Consider the following 6,000-nt stretch of genomic DNA (forward strand, 5'->3'; position numbering starts at 1 on the left):
ACTAATTCCTGAGTCATCAATTGTGCTGTTGTATAATTATTCTTTTTCTAAACAGTTGATTTACCTTGATAATTGCTAACATTCTTAAACTTCCTTGTAAGACATTGATATCTCCGTATTTCACTTGCAAATATAAAGACGACAACTTTTTTTAAAAAAAGCTAAAACCTCTTAGAATGCCTTTTACATTCCAAAGTACTTTTCTCAGAAAGAAACTGGCAGAACTAATAAGAGAGTAAAGAACTAAGATTCCAAATTCATTTTTATAAATCTATCCTTACACCTTGGATGCGATCCAACAACCTCATATTAAAATTTTAGAAAGCTTGACTTGAAGGACATGAGGAAATTTACTTTAATGCTCACAGCTCCAAGAAAACCTGGTCTACGGATCAACATTAATTAAGAGAAGAAAAAAAACATATGTGGACAACCCTGGTTGTATTATTTTCAATGCAACCTCTGCGAAACAAAACAAAACAAAAATTTTTTAAAAGAGAAAGAAACGTCTGATGCCAACGTGTCGTATACTTACTTGTGTAGCTATGACTGCTACAGGCTCTTCAAGAGGACCGAGGCAGCCAGTTTGGATTCTGACAGCAATGCAGTAGAATCTAAGGTGTTACAATTAAAATAGGTTCTAAGCAGGTTAATCTAGTCCCACAACATTTTAATAAAGAAGTATCAAGATGTTAAGTGTAAAGGTGCATTCATTCCTATAAATACCGCAGGAGAAATACAGGAGCTGGGGAGTCAAACTGCAGTGGGCTCACATATGAATATGCTATCTCCCTTCCTGTCTCTCTCTGCCCAACCCCACACAAGCCTATCTTTATCACACAGAAACAATTAAACAGCTATAGACTTTGGATTCAATTCTGTGTCCTGGCTCCCACTGGGTGACTTACTGCCAGCTTGACATTTTCCAAATTCCCTACTAGCAGGCTACATTGGCTAGGAAAGCAGACACACTGACCTGGGACCCCATCACCATGGGTCTTTGGGGATTTCAGTTCCCGAATAATACATGGTACCACCTAGTCACTGTGAAGGCTGGAAGAGTGGATGTCACCAGCAATAGAAATAAAGTATCCCCTTTCCTAAGGAAAACGCCCTGCCTGTGTGATGCTGACCAAGGCTGGAGGTGGGGGGATACCAAACATTTCTCAGTATGATCTTTTTCTTGTTTTTAAATACTACCCCCCATCTCTTATACACACCTCCAGAGTTCATTCTATAAGAACCCACAAAAAAGACCATATTCTTCAGCCATAAGATTTCCAGCGTTTAAATGTGGAAGAAGGTCTAGTTGACATTCAAAGTTGTGGGGACAGAGAGAAGGTTGTGACCATTAAAGACCCTTTCCTTCAGGTCAGACAAGAGATAAACAATAGAAACTGCAGAGTCAGGGCATCTAAGACCCTTACAGAACAGGGGCTGAGGAGAGGAGAAGTGTCACAGGATGGAAGCTCCCTTCAAAACCTGGATGCCAGCAAGCCCAGAAAGGGTAACCATTATCCTGTTTCCCTGCCATGTGCCCAAAGCCATATGCACACTTCCACATCCCCATGTCAAGAGACATGTGAAAAAGGGGGGAAGTGAGGGGAAGCAAAGGGAAGTGAGAATCCCTACACCCGGGCATCCACGCGGCAGGAGCAGAACCGAGACTGTGCTCAGAGTTGCAGGGTCGAAATAACGAACACTGTCCTACAGTCAACGGGTGGCAGCAAGTCAGGGCACCCGCAGATCTCCGGGTTTGGAGAGCAGTATGCAATCACACGAGTATACACACGTACACAGATTCACACACACGGGATTTTACAAATTCGCACCACCCCAATGCCTCCCTCCACACTCAGACACCAAGTGCATCCTGCACACTTCATCGTTGCCATCACCACACTCTTTCTCCCGGAGAAGTCAGCCGAGAGCTGAGGGATCCTAGCGGGGATTCCTGGAAATGTCATCTCCCAACACCTTCCCCCAACACCGTACGCCACCCCCATCCCTTCGGCTCTACCTTTTACACACACACACACACACACACACACACTCCTGCCATGACTGTCATCAGGCCCGCCGCTGCCCCCAAAGCACCGAATCTCAGCGCGCACCGGACACCACCTACCCTCAGCGCCCCCTTCCCCCGCCCCGTTAGCTCGATGGCTCAAGTCATTGCCCCCTGGATGTCGCCGGCTGTCCCCTCTCATCCTCACTATTGTTCCTTGCAGGCGCCCAGGGGCGCCCTTCGGCGAGGACCGGGTCTCCATCGGGGGCAGCATCAGCACCGGGGACCCCGCATTTACCCACCAGTCCCTGGCGGTGGTACCTTGCCTGACAGCTGGGTCCGCGGGCCCGCGGGAGCAGGCGGCGCTAACGACAGCGTTGGTGCCGAGGCTGGGAATAAAGCTCCACTCCAGCCGCTCCTACCTCCAGCGCCACCATCTTCTCCCGCCGCCGCCGCCGCCGTCGCCGCCGCCGCCGCCGCCGCGACCGCAGCCGCCCTCACCCAGCTACAGCTGGGGCTCCGCAGCCGGCGCTCGGGCCCCTCAGGTCCCGCGGCCCCACCCCCTTCTCCCCACCCCTAGTGACGCGCGCCTGGGCTGAGCCGGCGGGCTGGCGAGGGAGTGCGCCGAGGGGAGCGCGCGCGCACGCCGCGTGCTAGGAGCGCCCTCGCCTCCCACGCCCACCTGCGCGCACGCGCGATGCGCGAGCCCGAAGCCGCGGGGCGGAGTCTTCCATGCACCGCCCCTGAAGCTCCACTGTCCCGGCGCGGGTGGGCGTGAGGGGCCTTACTGCTTTTCCCAGCCCGTTGCGCCCCAGCTCGGGTGGGCGCGTCCTGGGGTGCGTGGGCCCCGCTGGAGCTCCCCGGACCCCCTCCGGCTCCCGGCCCGGCGCACGGAGCGGGAAATGCGGCTGCGGGACCTCCACCCTACTCGGTAGAAGCCCAAAGGGGTCCCCGGCTTCCTCAGCAGCAGCTGTGGCCAACCTCTGCTCTCGGGACCACGAAGCCCGGCCGCCGCGTCGGCTCCTGAGGGGTGTTCCCTTTCCTGTGTTACTGCCGAGCTTTCCCGCTTCTCCGGCCCCTTGAATGCTGCCTGCACTGCGCGGCCAGGCAGGCGCACAAGGCCCCCTAAGAAAATGGGGTTGCCGGTGTCTCTGGAGCGCGCTGCAGTTCTGCGTTTTCGCCGCTAGGCAGAGAGCTGCTCGGGTTTGGGCCGCGTTTGCAGCCCTTGAGGGGAACTGCCCAGTCCTGCGGGAAAGAGCAGGAAGCCTCTGGATTATGATGCCAGGAGTGTATTTGAGCCTGGCTTAGGGCATCAGCCCCAGATATGCCTGGAAGGGAGTAAGGGAGGGGACCTTTGCAGCAGGGACCAGGTAACAGGAGCTCTGCGTTAATGAAAAGCAGTGGGACGGACAGGCCTCGGGAGACCTGGGTTCTGGCGCCTGCCTCACCTGTAATTGGCAGTGTAATATGGGCAAAATCATTTCCCCTCTTCACAGATTTCTCAGCAATAATAAGAAATGATATTTGCACAAAGCCTTATAGTTTGCAAAGCCATCTTCATACACGTATTCTCATCTAGTAAAATGAAGATAAGTTTTGGTTATCTAGATCCCTTGGGAAAGAGATCTTCTATCACATCGTGTTTCCATATTATTTTAGCACAGTGCCTCCAGAAAAATCTGGGTATGTAGCCTGAAGCATTCTTGAAGTTTTGTGTTTCAGTTTTAAAATTCACATGAATTTGCGTTCTACTCGACAATGAATCTCTCTGTCTCTTTTTCGCTTTAATAAAGCAAATAATAACTTCCCCTCCTCAAAAAGATCTTTTAGTAAAACTGAAATATTATATACTAGGAAGATGTAACATACTTGCCCTGTGACCTTACATTTCCATTTTTTTTCCAGCAAATATTTATTCGACATGTGCTCCAGACAAGGTCCTTGTTCTCCCAGAGCTCTCAGTACAGTGGAGGAAACAGGTATTAAACAATCAGACTAATAAGTGCAACCACGATCAGTTCTCAAATGCAAAGGTGCCAAGGGTTCACAGGGAAACCTAATATATTCTCCAGGATTGGGTAAGTCTTTCTGGGGAAGTGACCTTTCAAGTTGCCCAGGAGAGGCAGCACTGAGACACTTATAGGTAGACAGATGGAAGGAAATGTGTAGAAGCCCACCCAGGTGGTGCTGAAATGAGAGGGAAGGAAAGCCGGGTGGGAGAGGCAGGCAGCTGCAGCCAGAAACTGTGGGCTTTTTTTTTTTTTTTTTTTGCGGTACGCGGGCGTCTCACTGTTGTGGCCTCTCCCGTTGCGGAGCACAGGCTCCGGATGCGCAGGCTCAGCGGCCATGGCTCACGGGCCCAGCCGCTCCGCGGCATGTGGGATCTTCCCAGACCGGGGTACGAACCCGCGTCCCCTGCATCGGCAGGCGGACTCCCAACCACTGCGCCACCAGGGAAGCCCCTTGTGGGCCTTTTTGAATAAGGATTTTATAAGGATTTTATCTTGTGAGGCTTGGAAGGTCACTGAAAGGCTGTAAGAGTTGGGAGTGAGTGATCATCATCACATTTTAGTTCTTTAAAGATGGGTGAGGTAGTGGTGTGAAGAAGTGATTCATGGAGGGTAGGGTCCAGGGCAGAGAGAATCTGAGCCCCATGACACATCCCTGCCTATATGCTTGGTGAGTATTTAGAGTTTTTAGTCTTTACACTGACTGCTCTTCTGTTTGCTTTTAGTTCTTCCCTCTGCTTTCATATGTACCAGTTTGGGGGCCTTTCAGAGTGCCTCTCTGTAATAGTCCCTATTTTGTTACTTTTAATCTGCGGTTTAGGAAAGAAATTAACTAATCTTGTTAGAATTTCAGGTTCGGTAAGGAGATGTAGGTTCTGAGTGAGAGGCTTTTTCTGTGCATATGCTTGGTGCCATTTGGTTTGTTATCTCCGTGATCTTTCTGCTTATTTTCTGCTTTTGTGCTGTGCTTACAGTGAGACAAAATTCCTTGATGCATGAATGAGAGATGCATTATTACTTTAATAATATAACATCTTTTCTTCAAATCTTGCATCACAGGATTTTTGTGCAGATTTAAAAAGTGAGTGAAATTACTCTGTGAAGTATTAAGTGCCATATAAAAGAAAATAATCATTGTTATTATGGCAGCTTAGAGACCTCCAAAACTAATTAGTTACCAAATATTCACATCTTGGAAACTCACTCCCTCCTCTTCCCTCCACCCTCCCACGAAAAAAACACAGAGATGCCTATTTCTTTTGGAGAGCACAAACTGTCTGAAGTGCTCGTGTTACTCTTTGTGCCTTGGCTGGCAGGAAACTCAAGCCAAATTTGCAGGTCATTGTAGGAAATGGGTAGATCCATATGATATTAATATCTATGTCATAGTTCTTCCCTTGGTTTTGTTTTTCTGTTCTATCTATAGTTTTCCTGTGCCTTGTTTATTGGTATTTTTCTACTTTATTATAGGTATTCTTATAAGCCACTTCAAATATTTGTATCCACCTATTTTAACAAGGGTCAGAACTACTGTTCAATGTTTCAGAAGCCAGGATATAAAATACTGGCACCCTGCCAGCCATTGTAGCCGGTACAATACTATAGACACTGTGCCAAGTGACTTGAGTTTAAATTCAGGCCTTGTCCACCATTGCATGTGGATCTGAAGTCTCTGTGCATGCCAGTCTAGAGCCTCCTATTACAAGCACACTCAAGTTTGTCTCCCACTGGCTCATAGATAATTTCATAATTTCCTTTAGTGTGACCTCCAAGTTCCTTAACTCATCAGCCTGCCCTGTACTTACAAGTATATCTTAGTGGTATAAGCACGGTTTGTTCACTTGATAAGAGGGCAGGGATCCATGATCTTTTACTGATTTAGGTTTCTTTTTGTCAGCAAAGACCTGAAGATTCCAGGATTCACTAAATTCATTCACACTTCAAAAGAGTGTGACCATGTCTTTCAGCCTCTGTTATGATTCT

At 48.8% G+C, this 6,000-nt stretch overlaps 1 protein-coding gene across 1 annotated transcript in view; it reads right to left on the minus strand.

Annotated features, from left to right (window-relative positions):
* Nucleotides 1-2,543, minus strand: part of APBA1 (amyloid beta precursor protein binding family A member 1) — a 239,651-nt gene extending 237,108 nt beyond the window's left edge. The window contains exon 1 of the mRNA XM_022573543.2: nt 2,330-2,543. The gene's annotated coding sequence lies outside the window, so the exon portion shown is untranslated. The remainder of the gene's footprint in view (nt 1-2,329) is intronic.
* Between the last annotated feature and the right edge of the window lie 3,457 nt (nt 2,544-6,000).

The sequence above is a fragment of the Delphinapterus leucas genome, chromosome 6 (assembly GCF_059928025.1).
Source record: "Delphinapterus leucas isolate spDelLeu-1000000601 "Yukka" chromosome 6, BTC_Dleu_Yukka2, whole genome shotgun sequence".
In the NCBI taxonomy this organism is placed as follows: Eukaryota; Metazoa; Chordata; class Mammalia; order Artiodactyla; family Monodontidae; genus Delphinapterus; species Delphinapterus leucas.